Consider the following 19676-nt stretch of genomic DNA (forward strand, 5'->3'; position numbering starts at 1 on the left):
TCCGGGAGTGGACAACTGGGATGCAGACTTCCTCAGCAGACCCGATCTCCATCCAGGAAAGTGGGGCCTCCACCAAGAAGTCTTCGCAGAGGTGACAAGTCTTTGGGGAGTTCCTCAAGTAGACATGATAGCATCTTGTCTAAACAAGAAGCTTCAGAGATATTGTTCCAGGTCGAGAGACCCTCAAGCAATAGCAGTGGATGCACTGGTGACCCAGTGTGTGTTTCGGTCGGTATTTCCTCTACTTCCACTGATTCCAAAGTTCTCAAAATAATAAGAGTTCGAGCAATCTTCATTGCCCCAGACTGGCCAAGGACGGCTTGGTATCCAGATCTTCGGGAGTTGCTCATAGAAGATCCTCGGCCTCTTCCTCCTCGAGAGGACCTACTACAGCAGGGGCCGTGTGTGTATCAAGACTTACTGCGGCTACGTTTGACAGCATGGCTGTTGAGCACCGGATCCTAGCCCGAAAGGGTATTCCCAAGGAAGTCATCGCCACTCTTATTCAGGCCAGGAAAGGAGTAACGTCTAAACATTACAACCGTATTTGGAGAAAATATGTGTCTTGGTGTGAATCCAAGAAGGCTCCTACGGAAGAGTTTGAGTTGGGACGTTTTCTCCATTTTCTGCAGGCTGGTGTGGATGCGGGCCTTAGATTGGGGTCAATCGAGGTCCAGATTTCGGCCTTATCAATTTTCTTTCAAAAACAATTGGCTTCCTTTCCAGAAGTTCAGATGTTTGTGAGAGGGGTTCTGCACATCCAGCCTCCATTTGTGCCTCCGGTGGCACCATGGGACCTAAATGTGGTGTTGCAGTCCCTTCAATCAGATTTGTTTGAACCTCTGCAGGAAATAGAATTGAAGTTTCTCACTTGGAAAGTGGTGATGCTTTTGGCCTTGGCAGCCGCAAGGCGGGTGTCTGAGTTGGGGGCCTTGTCTCACAAGAGCCCTTACCTGATCTTCCATGAAGATAGGGCAGAGTTAAGAACTCGTCAACAATTTCTTCCAAAGGTGGTTTCGTCCTTCCACATAAACCAACCTATTGTGGTGCCAGTAGCTACTGACACTTTCACTGAGTCAAAGTCTCTAGATGTGGTTAGAGCTTTGAAGATTTATGTCGCAAGAACAGCTCGGTTACAGAAAACAGAGGCTCTGTTTGTCCTGTATGCTCCCAGCAAGATTGGGTGTCCTGCTTCTAAGCAGACTATTGCGCGCTGGATCAGGGGGACAATTCAGCACGCTCATTCTACGGCAGGCTTGCCGGTACCGACGTCGGTGAAGGCCCATTCTACTAGGAAAGTGGGCTCATCATGGGCGGCTGCCCGGGGCGTCTCGGCTACTTGGTCAGGGTCAAACACATTTTCTAAATTTTATAAGTTTGACACTTTGGCCGATGAGGACCTCAAGTTTGGTCAATCGGTGCTGCAGGGTCATCAACACTCTCCCGCCCTACTGGTACATCCTTTTCTCTTAGTCCATAGAGGATGCTGGGCACCCGACCCAGTGCGTACTTTACCTGCAGTTTGTTCATTATAGTTACACAAGTTGTGTTAAAATAAGATTTTACGCTCCGGTAAATCTATTTCTCGTAGTCCGTAGTGGATGCTGGGACTCCGTAAGGACCATGGGGATTAGCGGCTCCGCAGGAGACAGGGCACAACTATAAAGAAAGCTTTAGGACTACCTGGTGTGCACTGGCTCCTCCCACTATGACCCTCCTCCAGACCTCAGTTAGGATACTGTGCCCGGAAGAGCTGACACAAATAGGAAGGATTTTGAATCCCGGGTAAGACTCATACCAGCCACACCAATCACACCGTATAACTCGTGATACTATACCCAGTTAACAGTATGAAATATAACTGAGCCTCTCAACAGATGGCTCAACAATAACCCTTTAGTTAGGCAATAACTATAAACAAGTATTGCAGACAATCCGCACTTGGGATGGGCGCCCAGCATCCACTACGGACTACGAGAAATAGATTTACCGGTGAGTAAAATCTTATTTTCTCTGACGTCCTAAGTGGATGCTGGGACTCCGTAAGGACCATGGGGATTATACCAAAGCTCCCAAACGGGCGGGAGAGTGCGGATGACTCTGCAGCACCGAATGAGCAAACTCTAGGTCCTCCTCAGCCAGGGTATCAAACTTGTAGAATGTTGCAAAAATGTTTGAACCCGACCAAGTAACAGCTCGGCAAAGTTGTAAAGCCGAGACCCCTCGGGCAGCCGCCCAAGAAGAGCCCACTTTCCTCGTGGAATGGGCTTTTACAGATTTAGGGTGCGGCAGTCCAGCCGCAGCATGTGCAAGTTGAATCGTGCTACAGATCCAGCGAGCAATTGTCTGCTTAGAAGCAGGAGCACCCAGCTTGTTGGGTGCATACAGGATAAATAGCGAGTCAGTTTTCCTGACTCCAGCCGTCCTGGAAACATATACTTTTCAGGGCCCTGACTACGTCCAGTAACTTGGAATCCTCCAAGTCCCAAGTAGCCGCAGGCACCACAATAGGTTGGTTCACATGAAAAACTGATACCACCTTAGGAAGGAATTGGGAACGAGTCCTCAATTCCGCCTTATCCATATAAAATACAGATAAGAGCTTTTGTATGACAAAGCTGCCAATTCTGATACATCCCTGGCCGACGCCACGGCCCACAGCATGACCACTTTCCACGTGAGGTATTGTAGCTCCACGGATTTAAGTGGCTCAACCCAATGCGACTTCAGGAAATCCAACACCACGTTGAGATCCCACGGTGCCACTGGAGGCACAAACGGGGGCTGACTATGCAGCACTCCCTTAACAAAAGTCCGAACTTCAGGCAGTGAAGCCAGTTTTATTTTGGAAGAAAATCGATAGAGCCGAAATCTGGACCTTCATGGAACCCAATTTTAGGCCCATAGTCACCTCTGACTGTAGGAAGTGCAGAAATCGACATAGCTGAAATTTCTCCTTTGGGGCCTTCCTGGCCTTACAGCACGCAACATATTTCCACCATATGCGGTGATAATGGTTTGCGTTCACTTCTTTCCTAGCTTTAAATAGCGTAGGGATAACTTCCTCCGGAATGCCCTTTTCCTTCAGGATCCGGCGTTCAACCGCCATGCCGTCACACGCAGCCGCGGTACGTCTTGGAACAGACAGGGCCCCTGCTGCAGCAGGTCCTGTCTGAGCGTCAGAGGCCATGGGTCCTCTGAGATCATTTCTTGGAGTTCTGGTTACCAAGCTCTTCTTGGCCAACCCGGAACAATGAGTATAGTTCTTACTCCTCTCCTTCTTATTATTCTCATTACCCTGGGTAAGAGAGGCAGAGAAGGGAACACAAACACCGACTGGTACACCCACGGTGTTACCAGAGCGTCCACAGCTATCGCCTAAGGGTCCCCTGACCTGGCGCAATATCTTTGTAGCTTTTTGTTGAGGCGGGACGCCATCATGTCCACCTGTGGCCTTTCCCAACGGTGTACAATCATTTGGAAAACTTCTGGATGAAGTCCCCACTCTCCCGGGTGGAGGTCGTGTCTTCTGAGAAAGTCTGCTTCTCAGTTGTCCACTCCGGGAATGAACACTGCTGACAGTGCTAACACATGATTTTCCGCCCATCGGAGAATCCTTGTGGCTTCTGCCATCGCCATCCTGCTTCTTGTGCCGCCCTGTCGGTTTACATGAGCGACCGCCGTGATGTTGTCTGACTGGATCAGCACCGGCCGGTGTTGAAGCAGGGGTCTAGCCTGACTTAGGGCATTGTAAATGGCCCTTAGTTCCAGAATATTTATGTGAAGGGAAGTCTCCTGACTTTTCCATAGCCTTGGAAGTTTCTTCCCTGTGTGACTGCCCCCCAGCCTCGAAGGCTGGCATCCGTGGTCACCAGGACCCAGTCCTGTATGCCGAATCTGCGGCCCCCTAGAAGATGAGCACTCTGCAGCCACCACAACAGCGACACCCTGGCCCTTGGAGACAGGGTTATCCGCCGATGCATCTGAAGATGCGACCCGGACCACTTGTCCAACAGATCCCACTGGAAAATCCTTGCATGGGACCTGGCGAATGGAATTTCTTCGTAAGAAGCTACCATCCTTCCCAGGGCTCGCGTGCATTGATGCACCGACACCTGTATACGTATTAGGAGGTCTCTGTCTAGAGACGACAACTCCTTGGACTTCTCCTCCGGGAGAAACCCTTTTTATCCTGTTCTGTGTTCAGAACCATACCCAGGAACAGTAGACGCGTCGTAGGAACCAGCTGCGACTTTGGAATATTCAGAATCCAGCCGTGCTGTTGTAGCACTTCCCGAGATAGTGCTACCCCGACGAACAACTGCTCCCTGGACCTCGCCTTTATAAGGAGATCGTCCAAGTACGGGATAATTATTTCGGCCATTACCTTGGTAAATACCTCTGTGCCGGGGACAGACCAACGGCAACGTCTGGAATTGGTAATGACAATCCTGTACCACAATTTTGAGGTACTCCTGGTGAAGAGGGTAAATAGGGACATGCAGGTAAGCATCCTTGATGTCCAGTGATACCATGAAATTCTCCAGGCTTGCAATAATCGCCCTGAGCGATTCCATTTTGAACTTGAACCTTCGTATATAAGTGTTCAAGGCTTTCAATTTTAGAATGGGTCTCACCGAACCGTCTGGTTTCGGTACCACAACATTTTGGAATAGTAACCCCGGCCTTGTTGAAGGAGGGGTACCTTGATTTCACCTGCTGGAAGTACAGCTTGTGAATTGCCGCCAGTACTACCTTTCTCCGAGGGCAGCAGGCAAGGCTGATGTGAGGTAACGGCGAGGGGGAGTCGCCTCGAACTCCAGCCTGTATCCCTGTGATACTATTTGCAGAACCTAGGGATCCACCTGTTGGCAAGCCCACTGGTCCCTGAAGTTCCCGAGACGCGCCCCTACCGCACCTGTCTCCACCTGTGGAGCCCCAACGTCATGCGGTGGACTCAGAGGAAGCGGGGGAAGAATTTTGATCCTGGGAACTGGCTGCTGGTGCAGCTTTTTCCTTCTTCCCTTGTCTCTGTGCAGAAAGGAAGCGCCTTTGACCCGCTTGCTTTTCTGAAGCCGAAAAGACTGTACCTGAAAATACAGTGCTTTCTTAGGCTGTGAGGAAACCTGAGGTAAAAAATTTTCTTCCCAGCTGTTGCTGTGGATACGAGGTCCCAGAGACCATCCCCAAACAATTCCTCACCCTTATAAGGCAGAATCTCCATGTGCCTGTTATAGGCAGCATCACCTGTCCACTGCCGGGTTTCTAATACCCTCCTGGCAGAATGGACATTGCATTAATTCTGGATGCCAGCCGGCAAATATCCCTCTGTGCATCCTTTATATCTAAGACGACGTCTTTAATATGCTCTATGTTAGCAAACTATTATCCCTGTCTTAGAGTATTAATATTATCTGACTGGGTATCAGACCATGCTGCAGCAGCACTATTTATGCTGAGGCAATTGCAGGTCTCAGTATATAACCTGAGTGTGTATATACAGACTTCAGGATAGCCTCCTGCTTTTTATCAGCAGGCTCCTTCAAGGTGGCCGTATCCTAAGACGGCAGTGCCACCTTTTTTGACAAACGTGTGAGCGCCTTATCCACCCTAAGGGATATCTCCCAACGTGACCTATCCTCTGGCGGGAAAGAGTACGCCATCAGTAACTTTTTAGAAATTACCAGTTTCTTATCGGTGGAACCCACGCTACTTTACACACTTTATTCATTTATCTGATGGGGGAACAAAACACTGGCTGCTTTTTCTCCTCAAAAATAAAACCCCTTTTATGTGGTACTTGGGTTCATGTCAGAAATGCGTAACACATTTTTCATTGCCGAGATCATGTAACGGATGTTCCTAGTGGATTGTGTATATGTCTCAACCTCGTCGACACTGGAGTCAGACTCCGTGTCGACATCTGTGTCCGCCATCTGAGGTAAAGGGCGCTTTTTTGAGCCCCTGATGGCCTTTGAGACGCCTGGGCAGGCGCGGTCTGAGAAGCCGGCTGTCCCACAGCTGTTATACGTCATCCAGCCTTCTATGTAAGGAGTTGACATTTTCGGTTAATACCTTCCACCTATCCATCCACTCTGGTGTCGGCCCCACAGGGGGCAACAACCCATTTATCGGCCTCTGCTCCACCTCCACGTAACCTTCCTCATCCCGCATGTCGACACCGCCGTACCGACACACAGCACACACACAGGGAATGCTCTGACTGAGGACAGGACCCCACAAAGTCCTTTGGGGAGACAGAGAGAGAGTATGCCAGCACACACCAGAGCGCTATATAATGCAGGGATTAACACTATAACTGAGTGATTTTTCCCCCAATAGCTGCTTGTATAAACAATATTGCGCCTAAATTTAGTGCCCCCCCTCTCTTTTTAACCCTTTGAGCCTGAAAACTACAGGGGAGAGCCTGGGGAGCTGTCTTCCAGCTGCACTGTGAAGAGAAAATGGCGCCAGTGTGCTGAGGGAGATAGCTCCGCCCCTTTTTTGCGGACTTTTCTCCCGCTTTTTTATGGATTCTGGCAGGGGTATTTATCACATATATAGCCTCTGGGGCTATATATTGTGATATATTTGCCAGCCAAGGTGTTTTTATTGCTGCTCAGGGCGCCCCCCCCCCCAGCGCCCTGCACCCTCAGTGACCGAAGTGTGAAGTGTGTATGAGGAGCAATGGCGCACACCTGCAGTGCTGTGCGCTACCTTGGTGAAGACAGATGTCTTCTGCCGCCGATTTTCCGGACTCTTCTTGCTTCTGGCTCTGTAAGGGGGCCGGCGGTGCGGCTCCGGGACCGAACATCAATGGCCGGTTCCATGCGGTCGATCCCTCTGGAGCTAATGGTGTCCAGTAGCCTAAGAAGCCCAAGCTACCACCAGTTAGGTAGGTTCGCTTCTTCTCCCCTTAGTCCCTCGCTGCAGTGAGTCTGTTGCCAGCAGATCTCACTGTAAAATAAAAAACCTAAAATATACTTTCTTTCTAGGAGCTCAGGAGAGCCCCTAGAGTGCATCCAGCTCAGCTGGGCACAAGAATCTAACTGAGGTCTGGAGGAGGGTCTTAGTGGGAGGAGCCAGTGCACACCAGGTAGTCCTAAAGCTTTCTTTAGTTGTGCCCAGTCTCCTGCAGAGCCGCTAATCCCCATGGTCCTTACGGAGTCCCAGCATCCACTTAGGACGTCAGAGAAATTTGTTTTCAGCATGTTGCTGCAAATGGTCCATGCCTGTTGGCGTGTGTTATGTTAAATGCCATGTTGTGCGGCATGGTTGAGGTGTGAGCTGGTATGAATCTCACCATTAATATAAAAGTAAATCCTTTCCTCGAAATGTCCGTCTCCCTGGGCACAGTTCCTATAACTGAGGTCTGGAGGAGGGGCATAGAGGGAGGAGTCAGTTCGCACCCTTTGAAAAATCTTAGAGTGCCCATGCCTCCTGCGGAACCGTCTATACCCCATGGTACTGAAGTGGACCCCAGCATCCTCTACGGACTAGGAGAAAAGGATTTACCGGTAGGTAATAAAATCCTGTTTTTCCTGTCACACACTGCTATCCATACCCTCCAACTGTACCTTTCTAGCAGATGCAGGACCTTTTTTTATGGTCTGTACCGATTTTTGGCTCCCCAAACTTCCATTGTATGTATAGGAAAAGGGGGCGTGGCCACATCACCTTTACCTGTGGCCATGCCCCCTTTTTGGATTTGTACCTTTTTTTATGTGTACAATGTTGGAGGGTATGTGCTATCGGAAGCGGCTGCCCTCTCTCCCCTACCACCTTGCCTCCTCCAGCTCCGGCACTCTCTGAGCCGTGCACATAGGCATGCGCAGCTAATTTTATTAGGTGGTGCACCGCAGGAGGGGCGTGTCTAGCACCACCTTTTGGGCGTGTCTAGCACCGCCTTTTGGGCATGTCTAGCACCAGCACCGCCCAGGAACATATGTAGCACTATTTCACATTCTTTCAGTAAAATCACATAGCTTAATCTAATTTATCCCTAGTTCCTAATAATAAAGTAGATATAATACACCCCAGAGAAATAAAATGATACATAATGATGTGACCACCGGCCGATACTGACTGTCCGCTACGGCATAACCCTCAGTCCTAGCTTCCGTTGCACCCTATCGCTGCTTACACTTCCCCAACCTATCCCTGACCCAGCGGCTGAACTAGAGAGTTGTGGGCCTAGGTGCATATGCACCCCCCACCCCTTGCACCCCCCAAGCACCTACACCCTAATTCTTAGTGGGACATTCTGAAAAATACGGGAGATATAGGGGGCTGAACATTTGAGTTTTAATATAACACAAGCACAGTTTAAAATATACACATGTTCCATCACAGCCACATCTGCCTCTTTCTATGCCATAAGAATCCTCTGTAAGACACTAGCATTTGTCATACATGTCCCCATGCTCACCAGCTACTGACAGTAGTGCCCATTATTCACATTGTGCCACACAGTATGAGCCAAAATTCACATTACGCCACACGGTATGAGATGAATTCCACATTACGCGACACAGTATGATTCAAATTCACCTTACGCCACATGGTATGAGACGAAATTCATATTATGTCACACAGTAGGCATAATAGTAGACAGTGGTAGAAGTAAATGACTGCAGGTCAGCTGGCACCTCGGCCACCGAGAGAGAAAGGGGGAGAGAGATCCCCCCCCCCCCCCTCCCGGAAGAGAGGAGGGGGGGGGGGGGGAGAAAAGAAGGGAGAAGGAGGGGGGATAGGTTACGGAGAAGGAGAGAGACAGAGGGGCCCATTTATCAAAAAATATTTCCGGCTATGTCCCCAAAAAACACCCGTTTTTGGGGGTTAGCCGCAAGTATTACGTTTCCCTGGTATGTATAAAGGAGGGATTGCAGCAGGTATCGGAGAAACCTACAGTAATCCCTCCATTTCCGCCGCAGCCGCATCCCCCATAGATTTCTATGGGGGGATGCAATGCTGCCCAATGTATCAATATCGGGAATGTTCACATTTCCGATATTGTTCCCTGCAGCTACTGCAATATTTGACTGCAGTAGCCCATTGTAACCTATGGGCTACAGATCAGGTACAGCAGATCCGGCTGGGATCCCCGAGAACCTTCAGCTAGAAATGCCTCAGTGCATCGCGGTTACCCGAAGGGATCGCATATTGCAATGTGATCCTGGGCGGTAAGATCCCGCCCAGATCACATTCAATATGTAATCCATAGAAAGAGAGGGAGGGAGAGTGGGGGAGATAGAGAGGGGGGTGGGGGGGAGGGAGAGAGAGGTAAAGATAGGGAGATAGGGGGGACGAGAGAGGGGAAGGGAAAGATATTTATTTTATTTATTTGCAGCTTCTTATAAAGCACAGTATGTTCTGTTGCGCTTTACAATTAGATAGATGGAGATATAGTAAAAATATTCTGGCACTTACCACACTGTGTCTGTGTCACTTGCCTCATGGGTGGGGAGGGTGCCTGCATTTGCTGTGTGGAATTGGCAATGTTGCAGTTTGTGCCCGGTTGCCTCCTCCTGCCGCTCTTCTGTCATGCTGCGGTTCCAGTCACGACTGTTCCAGCCGGGTAGTGTTCCTCCTGCTCCTCATGGATCATGTATGGCTGCTACACAAGATATAGAAGATGGGGGTGGGGTCAGAACCGCGGGGCCCCTCAGAACACGGGTGTACTCTTTGCACCCCTATGTTGCCGAGTCTGCTGACACACAGACACAGTAACACATACACACACTCTAACACACACTGTCAGATACACTGACACAACTTACCTTCTCCTTCCTGGCCGGGCTTCATGGGATTGCTGCTGTTAGATATCCAACTGCAGGGCTGCACACAGATCGCCGGGTCCAGGGAAAGTTGGGGGTGTGGCCTAATCGCGGACCCCCGTGGCCACGCCCACTTTGAGAGAAAAACCCTCCATATCAGCAGGAACTGCCTGGTAGGGGCAGAGGGCAGGACACGGCACGGCACGGGACCTCAGTCACTGCATACAGAGCAGCAAGCTGGACTCGGCGGTGGGCTCTACTCCACTGTGCTGCAGCAGGTGTGGGGGGTGCCGCACATTAGGGGGTGCCTGTGCGCACCAGGCACCCCCGTGCGCAGTCCGCACGCCTATGGCCGTGCAGGCAGTGCGGTGGCCACCCCTCCCCTCCAGTGTCTCCTTCTCTGGGGTCCTGAGCCTGTCACAAGCTCCGCCCCCAGACTACACGAGGAGCTGCAGCTGCTGCAGGAAGCCTGGTACTGAATGTTTATGTAGTGTGTACTGTGTGTGTGTGTATATGTGGTGGTGTGTGTACTTTGTGTATATGCAGCAGTGGTGTGTTTATATGTGGTGGGGTGTGTGCTGTATGTGTATATTCAGCAGTGGTGGGTGTGTTGGTGTACTGTGTGTATATATGCAGCAGTGGTGTGTGTTTATGTGGTGGTGTGTGTACTGCATGTGTATATATTCAGCAGTGGTGGGTGTGTTGGTGTACTGTGTGTGTGTCAGGGACGTGCAGTCAGGGGAGGCAGTGCCTCCCCTGTCATTACTCCCTTGTCATTAATGATTACAATAATACACAGAAGATACTTATGACACAGATTCTGTGTTATAAGTGTCTTCTTTATATTATTCTGATCATTTTATGACTTTAAATTCGTTTGGGAGGCACTGATAGCAGTGCCTCCCGTTTACAATGGTATCAGGGATAGAGCAGGTGGGCGGAGCCAAACACTGGGCTGTAAAAGTCCATTGAAAAAAAGCTGTGAAAGCGGAACATATACATGTGCCTCGTTGACAGGGATTGGACAGCGGATCCAGGCTGGATCCGCTGGTCCAATCACCTATACGAGGTGGCGGAACAAGGCTCCCTCCCCTCTCTTCATCCCCACTGACTGGCTGATGTTGATGATCCATCCTGAAAGGAGCCGCCCGTACCTGGTGCTTTCCGTTACCCGTTAGCTTGCTGCGGCGGGTAGGCTGGAGAGACAAGTGCGGCAGGAGATAATCAGCGGCGGCGGACCAGGAGGTAAGCCCGGAGCTGGGAGTGCATTGCTGGCAGCGCTGGGGAGGCCGGAGAGACAAGTGTGGCAGCAGATAATTAGCGGCGGCAGACCCGGAGGCGGTGGTAAGCCCGGAGCTGGGAGTGCATTGCTGGCTCCCAGCTCCGGCCTTACCACCGCCTCCGGGTCTGCCGCCGCTAATTATCTGCTGCCACACTTGTCTCTCCGGCCTCCCTGGCGCTGCCAGCTACAGGGTAACCAGCGGTGTGTGGTGCTCTCCTCCTCCTCCTCCCAAGGAAGCAGCCCCAGTTGCTCCGGCGCCTGCTTCACTCTCCCGCCGGCTGCATTGCACAAGGACACAGGTGAGAGGGGCTAGGGGGCAAAGTTGCAGTATTGTGGGGGCATTACTAGTGACTGGCACTACAGGGGGCGTCAAGTGTATCTGGCACTACAGGGGGAATTATGCGTAACTGGCACTACAGGGGGAATTATGCATAACTGACACTACAAGGGGGAATTATGCGTAACTGACACTACAGGGGGAATTATGCGTAACTGGCACTACAAGGGGGAATTATGCGTAACTGACACTACAGTGGGAATTATGCGTAACTGACACTACAGGGGGAATTATGCGTAACTGACACTACAGGGGGAATTATGCGTAACTGGCACTACAAGGGGAATTATGCGTAACTGACACTACAAGGGGGAATTATGCGTAACTGACACTACAGGGGGAATTATGCGTAACTGGCACTACAAGGGGGAATTATGCGTAACTGACACTACAGGGGGAATTATGCGTAACTGATACTACAGGGGGAATTATGCGTAACTGACACTACAGGGGAAATTATGCGTAACTGGCACTACAGGGGGAATTATGCGTAACTGGCACTACAGGAGGAATTATGCGTAACTGGCACTACAAGGGGGAATTATGCGTAACTGACACTACAAGGGGAATTATGCGTAACTGACACTACAGGGGGAATTATGCGTAACTGACACTACAGGGGGAATTATGCGTAACTGACACTACAAGGGGAATTATGCGTAACTGACACTACAGGGCACTACAAGGGGAATTATGCGTAACTGGCACTACAAGGGGAATTATGCGTAACTGACACTACAAGGGGAATTATGCGTAACTGACACTACAGGGGGAATTATGCGTAACTGGCACTGCAAGGGGAATTATGCGTAACTGGCACTACAAGGGGAATTATGCGTAGCTGGCACTACAAAGGGAATTATGCGTAACTGGCACTGCAGGGGGCATTTTGTGTAATTGGCACTATACTGCGGCATTACATGTAACTTGCACTATATTTGGGGCATTACGTGTATCTGGCACTATACTGGGATATTATGTCTAACTGGCATTATACTGGGGACATTACGTGTATCTAGCACTGTACTGGGGCATTATGTGTATCTGGCACTGCACTGGGTCATAATGTGTAACTGGCACTATACTGGGCGCATTACGTTTATCTGGCACTATACTGGGGCATTAGTTGTAAGGAGCACTACTGTGGGCATTATGTGTAAGGATGCCAATTGTGTGTGTAGGGGGGGGTGATAATACGGTATATATATTTGTAATTTGATAACAAGATATAGTTGCAAGGCCACGTCCACTTTCCTAGGTGCGAGCGCACATTGGGGAAAGGAAATGGCACTTCAAAAGATCTCGCTCAGGTTACTAGTAGGCCTGGAGCCAGCTCTCGCTGCTGTCTGGATACTTTGGGGTCTGTCCTGTAATCACAGTATATACACAATATGCAGTACCAGCCCACCCCCCATGTACTCTAATGTATCTGCTGTTCAGAAAAAGTGAGCTGAGGTTTGTATTCTTTTGCTGCTGGGGATGTCCTGGAGAAGCTGGTGCCTCCCCAGCCGTTGACCTCACCGCACGTCACTGGTGTGTGTATATGCAGCAGTGGTGTGTGTGTATATGTGGTGGTGTGTGTACTGTATGTGTATATTCAGCAGTGGTGTGTTGGTGTACTGTGTGTGTGTGTGTATGCAGCAGTGGTGTGTGTATATGTGGTGGTGTGTGTACTGTATATATTCAGCAGCGGTGTGTGTGTGTGTGTGTGTGTGTGTGTGTGTGTGTGTGTGTGTGTGTGTGTATATGTGCTAGTGTGTACTGTATGTGTATATTCAGAAGCGGTGGGTTTGTTGGTGTACTGTGTGTGAATAGGCAGCAGGGGGGTGTGTGTGTGTGTGTGTGTGTGTGTGTGTGTGTGTGTGTGTGTGTGTGTGTGTGTGTAGGCCGTGGAGTGGAAGCGCTACTACCTAGCACAAACTGCACCGTTCCTCACCGCCTGCCAGAGTGATACCATCAGCCGGAGACTGCTGCCGCTGGACGCAGCGGCAGCACCACGGGCAGCAGGAGCCTGACACGCTAGTCAGACCCGGACTGCACACTGGACGCACCTACGGACCCTTAACCACTATAAAGATCAAAGGTAGGTAAAGTGAGGGGAAACTGACGGACTGTGCAAAATAACACCACGATCCACTATCCACCAATTTCTCAATTTTTACTAATATTTCTCTGACGTCCTAGTGGATGCTGGGAACTCCGTAAGGACCATGGGGGAATAGCGGGCTCCGAAGGAGGCTGGGCACTCTAGAAAGATTTATGACTACCTGGTGTGCACTGGCTCCTCCCACTATGACCCTACTCCAAGCCTCAGTTAGATTTTGTGCCCGGCCGAGGTTGGATGCACACTAGGGGCTCTCCTGAGCCTTTAGAAAGAAAGTATAGAAATTAGGTTTTTTATTTTCAGTGAGACCTGCTGGCAACAGGCTCACTGCAGCGAGGGACTAAGGGGAGAAGAAGCGAACCTGCCTGCTTGCAGCCAGCTTCGGCTTCTTAGGCTACTGGACACCATTAGCTCCAGAGGGATCGACCGCAGGCCCAGCCTTGGTGTTCGGTCCCGGAGCCGCGCCGCCGTCCCCCTTACAGAGCCAGAAGCAAGAAGAGGTCCGGAAAATCGGCGGCAGAAGACATCAGTCTTCACCAAGGTAGCGCACAGCACTGCAGCTGTGCGCCATTGCTCCTCACACACACTTCACACTCCGGTCACTGAGGGTGCAGGGCGCTGAGGGGGCGCCCTGAGAAGCAATAATAACACCTTGGCTGGCAAAAATACCACAATATATAGCCCCAGGGGCTATATATGTGGAAAATACCCCTGCCAGAATATAGGAAAAAGCGGGAGAATAGTCCGCGGAAAAGGGGCGGAGCTATCTCCTTCAGCACACTGGCGCCATTTTTCCCTCACAGCTCCGCTGGAAGGAAGCTCCCTGGCTCTCCCCTGCAAGGGTAAAAAAGAGAGGGGGGGCACTAAATTTAGGCGCAGTATACATTTATATAGAAAAAGCAGCTATAGGGGACATAACTCAGTTAGTCCCTGCATTATATAGCGCTCTGGTGTGTGCTGGCATACTCTCACTCTGTCCCCCCAAAGGGCTTTTGTGGGTCCTGTCCTCTGTTGGAGCATTCCCTGTGTGTGTGCGGTGTGTCGGTACGGCTGTGTCGACATGTTTGATGAGGATAATGATGTGGAGACGGAGCAGATGCCTTTAGAAGGGATGTCACCCCCTGCGGGGCAGACACCTGAGTGGATGAGCTTATGGAAAGAAATGAGTGCACGTATAGACTCCTTACATAAGAAATTTGACGACATGCCAAATGTGGGACAGCCGACTTCTCAGCTTGTGCCTGTCCAGGCGTCTCAAAGGTCATCAGGGGCTCTGAAACGCCCGCTACCTCAGACCGCAGACCCAGATGTCGACACTGATACTGACACCAGTGTCGACGACGATGAGTCTAACCTGATGCCCACTAAGGCCATTCACTGCATGATTGAGGCAATGAAAGAGGTGTTACACATTTCTGATATAAATACAGGTACCACTAAAAAGGGTATTATGTTTGGGGAGAAAAAACTACCCGTAGTTTTTCCCCCATCAGATGAATTAAATGAAGTGTGTGAAGAAGCGTGGGCTTTCCCTGATAAAAAATTGGTAATTCCTAAGAAGGTACTAATGGCGTTCCCTTTCCCGCCAGAGGATAGGTCACGTTGGGAAACACCTCCTAGGGTGGATAAAGCGCTCACACGTTTGTCTAAAAAGGTGGCACTACCGTCTCCGGATACGGCCGCCCTCAAGGAACCTGCTGATAGAAAGCAGGAGGCGATCCTGAAGTCTGTATGCACACACTCAGGCATTATACTTAGGCAAGCTATTGCGTCAGCATGGATGTGCAGTGCTGCCGCCGCGTGGTCAGATAAACTGTCAGAAAATATTGACACACTAGACAGAGACACGATCCTGCTAACCATAGACCATATCAAAGACTCAGTCTTATATATGAGAGATGCACAGAGGGAAATCTGCCGGCTGGCATCTAAAGTAAGTGCATTGGCCCTCATTCCGAGTTGTTCGCTCGGTATTTTTCATCGCATCGCAGTGAAAATCCGCTTAGTACGCATGCGCAATGGTCGCACTGCGACTGCGCCAAGTAACTTTACTATGAAGAAAGTATTTTTACTCACGGCTTTTTCTTCGCTCCGGCGATCGTAATGTGATTGACAGGAAATGGGTGTTACTGGGCGGATACACGGCGTTTCAGGGGCGTGTGGCTGAAAACGCTACCGTTTCCGGAAAAAACGCAGGAGTGGCCGGGGAAACGGTGGGAGTGCCTGGGCGAACGCTGGGTGTGTTTGTGACGTCAACCAGGAACGACAAGCACTGAAATGATCGCACAGGCAGAGTAAGTCTGGAGCTACTCTGAAACTGCTAACTCGTTTGTAATCGCAATATTGCGCGTACGTCGGTCGCAATTTTAAGAAGCTAAGATTCACTCCCAGTAGGCGGCGGCTTAGCGTGTGTAACTCTGCTACATTCGCCTTGCGAGCGAACAACTCGGAATGAGGGCCATTGTCCATTTCTGCTAGGAGAGGCTTATGGACTCGCCAGTGGACAGGAGATGCAGATTCTAAAAGGCACATGGAAGTTTTGCCTTATAAGGGTGAGGAATTATTTGGGGATGGTCTCTCGGACCTAGTTTCCACAGCAACGTCTGGGAAGTCAGCATTTTTACCCCATGTCCCCTCACAGCCTAAGAAGGCGCCGTTTTATCAGGTTCAGTCCTTTCGGACCCAGAAAAACAAGCGTGGAAAAGGCGGGTCTTTTCTGTCCAGAGGCAGAGGTAGGGGAAAAAGGCTGCAACAAACAGCAGGTTCCCAGGAGCAAAAGTCCTCCCCCGCTTCTTCTTCCAAGTCCGCCGCATGACGGTGGGGCTCCACAGGCGGAGCCAGGTACGGTGGGGGGCCGCCTCAAGAATTTCAGCGATCAGTGGGCTCGCTCACAGGTGGATCCCTGGATCCTTCAAATAGTATCTCAGGGGTACAAACTGGAATTCGAGGCGTCTCCACCCCACCGGTTCCTAAAATCTGCCTTGCCGATTGCTCCCTCAGACAGGGAGGCGGTACTAGCGGCAATTCACAAGCTGTATTCCCAGCAGGTGATAATCAGGGTACCCCTACTTCAACAAGGCCGGGGTTACTACTCCACACTATTTGTGGTGCCGAAACCGGACGGTTCGGTGAGACCCATTTTAAATTTGAAATCCTTGAACACATACATAAAAAAATTCAAGTTCAAGATGGAATCGCTCAGGGCGGTTATTGCAAGCCTGGACGAGGGGGATTACATGGTATCCCTGGACATCAAGGATGCTTACTTGCATGTCCCCATTTACCATCCTCACCAGGAGTACCTCAGATTTGTGGTACAGGATTGCCATTACCAATTCCAGACGCTGCCGTTTGGACTGTCCACGGCACCGAGGGTATTTACCAAGGTTATGGCGGAAATGATGATACTCCTTCGAAAAAAGGGAGTTTTAATTATCCCGTACTTGGACAACCTCCTAATAAAGGCGAGATCCAAGGAACAGTTGTTGGTGGGAGTAGCACTATCTCAGGAAGTGCTGCACCAGCACTGCTGGATTCTGAATATCCCAAAGTCACAGCTGGTTCCGACGACACGGCTACTGTTCCTGGGTATGATTCTGGATACAGTCCAGAAAAAAGTGTTTCTCCCGGAGGAGAAAGCCAGGGAGTTGTCATCTCTAGTCAGAGACCTCCTGAAACCAAAACAGGTATCGGTGCATCAATGAACGCGGGTCCTGTGAAAGATGGTAGCTTCTTACGAAGCAATTCCCTTCGGCAGGTTCCATGCCAGAATCTTTCAGTGGGACCTATTGGACAGGACTGGGTCCTGGTGACCACGGATGCCAGCCTTCGAGGCTGGGGGGCAGTCACACGGGGAAGAAACTTCCAAGGACTATGGTCGAGTCAGGAGACTTCCCTTCACATAAATATTCTGGAACTAAGGGCCATTTACAATGCCCTAAGTCAAGCAAAATCCCTGCTCCTACACCAGCCGGTGCTGATCCAGTCAGACAACATCACGGCAGTCGCCCATGTAAATCGACAGGGAGGCACAAGAAGCAGGATGGCAATGGCAGAAGCCACAAGAATTCTCCGATGGGCGGAGAATCATGTACTAGCACTGTCAGCAGTGTTCATTCCGGGAGTGGACAACTGGGAAGCAGACTTCCTCAGCAGACACGACCTCCACCCGGGAGAGTGGGGACTTCATCCAGAAGTCTTCCAGATGCTGGTAAACCGTTGGGAAAAACCACAGGTGGACATGATGGCGTCCCGCCTCAACAAAAAGTTAAAAAGATATTGCGCCAGGTCAAGGGACCCTCGGGCGATAGCTGCGGACGCTCTAGTGACACCGTGGGTGTACCAGTCGGTTTATGTGTTCCCTCCTCTGCCTCTCATACCAAAGGTATTGAGAATAATAAGAAAGCGAGGAGTAAACACAATTCTCGTGGTTCCGGATTGGCCAAGACGAGCGTAGTACCCGGAACTTCAAGAGATGATCTCAGAGGACCCGTGGCCTCTGCCGCTCAGACAGGACCTGCTACAGCAGGGGCCCTGTCTGTTCCAAGACTTACCGCGGCTGCGTTTGACGGCATGGCGGTTGAACGCCGGATCCTGAAGGAAAAGGGTATTCCGGAAGAAGTCATTCCTACGCTTATTAAAGCCAGGAAAGATGTTACGGCAAATCATTATCACCGCATATGGCGGAAATATGTTGCATGGTGCGAGGCCAAAAAGGCCCCAACAGAGAAATTTCAACTAGGTCGATTTCTGCATTTCCTGCAAGCAGGAGTGAATATGGGCCTAAAACTAGGCTCCATTAAAGTACAGATCTCGGCTCTGTCGATTTTCTTTCAAAAAGAACTAGCTTCAGTACCTGAAGTTCAGACATTTGTGAAAGGAGTGCTGCATATTCAGCCCCCGTTTGTGCCTCCTGTGGCACCTTGGGATCTCAACGTGGTGTTGAGTTTCTTAAAATCACATTGGTTTGAGCCACTAAAAACCGTGGATCTAAAATATCTCACGTGGAAAGTGGTCATGTTATTGGCCTTGGCTTCAGCCAGGCGAGTGTCAGAATTGGCGGCTTTATCATGTAAAAGCCCTTATCTGATTTTCCATATGGATAGGGCAGAATTGAGGACTCGTCCCCAGTTTCTCCCTAAGGTGGTGTCAGCGTTTCACCTGAACCAGCCTATTGTGGTGCCTGCGGCTACTAGGGATTTGGAGGACTCCAAGTTGCTAGACGTTGTCAGGGCCCTGAAAATATATGTTTCCAGGACGGCTGGAGTCAGAAAATCTGACTCGCTGTTTATCCTGTATGCACCCAACAAGCTGGGTGCTCCTGCTTCTAAGCAGACTATTGCTCGCTGGATTTGTAGTACAATTCAGCTTGCACATTCTGTGGCAGGCCTGCCACAGCCAAAATCTGTAAATGCCCATTCCACAAGGAAGGTGGGCTCATCTTGGGCGGCTGCCCGAGGGGTCTCGGCTTTACAACTTTTCCGAGCAGCTACTTGGTCAGGGGCAAACACTTTTGCAAAATTCTACAAATTTGATACCCTGGCTGAGGAGGACCTGGAGTTCTCTCATTCGGTGCTGCAGAGTCATCCGCACTCTCCCGCCCGTTTGGGAGCTTTGGTATAATCCCCATGGTCCTTACGGAGTTCCCAGCATCCACTAGGACGTCAGAGAAAATAAGAATTTACTCACCGGTAATTCTATTTCTCGTAGTCCGTAGTGGATGCTGGGCGCCCATCCCAAGTGCGGATTGTCTGCAATACTTGTAAATAGTTATTGCTAACTAAAGGGTTATTGTTGAGCCATCTGTTGAGAGGCTCAGTTGTTTTCATACTGTCAAACTGGATATAGTATCACGAGTTGTACGGTGTGATTGGTGTGGCTGGTATGAGTCTTACCCGGGATTCAAAATCCTTCCTTATTATGTCAGCTCGTCCGGGCACAGTGTCCTAACTGAGGCTTGGAGGAGGGTCATAGTGGGAGGAGCCAGTGCACACCAGGTAGTCATAAATCTTTCTAGAGTTCCCAGCCTCCTTCGGAGCCCGCTATTCCCCCATGGTCCTTACGGAGTTCCCAACATCCACTACGGACTACGAGAAATAGAATTACCGGTGAGTAAATTCTTATTTTTTCTTTACAGGTGCCACGTGTATATATATATATATATATATATATATATAT

At 50.2% G+C, this 19676-nt stretch overlaps 1 long non-coding RNA gene across 1 annotated transcript in view; it reads right to left on the reverse strand.

Annotated features, from left to right (window-relative positions):
* LOC134928488 (uncharacterized) overlaps positions 1–10127 on the reverse strand; it is a 28888-nt gene extending 18761 nt beyond the window's left edge. The window contains exons 1-2 of the long non-coding RNA XR_010177938.1: positions 9780–10127; positions 9430–9616 (exon numbers count right to left, since the gene is read on the reverse strand). This is a non-coding gene — a long non-coding RNA (uncharacterized LOC134928488). The remainder of the gene's footprint in view (positions 1–9429; positions 9617–9779) is intronic.
* Between the last annotated feature and the right edge of the window lie 9549 nt (positions 10128–19676).

Source organism: Pseudophryne corroboree, chromosome 1 (genome assembly GCF_028390025.1).
Source record: "Pseudophryne corroboree isolate aPseCor3 chromosome 1, aPseCor3.hap2, whole genome shotgun sequence".
NCBI classification, from domain to species: Eukaryota; Metazoa; Chordata; class Amphibia; order Anura; family Myobatrachidae; genus Pseudophryne; species Pseudophryne corroboree.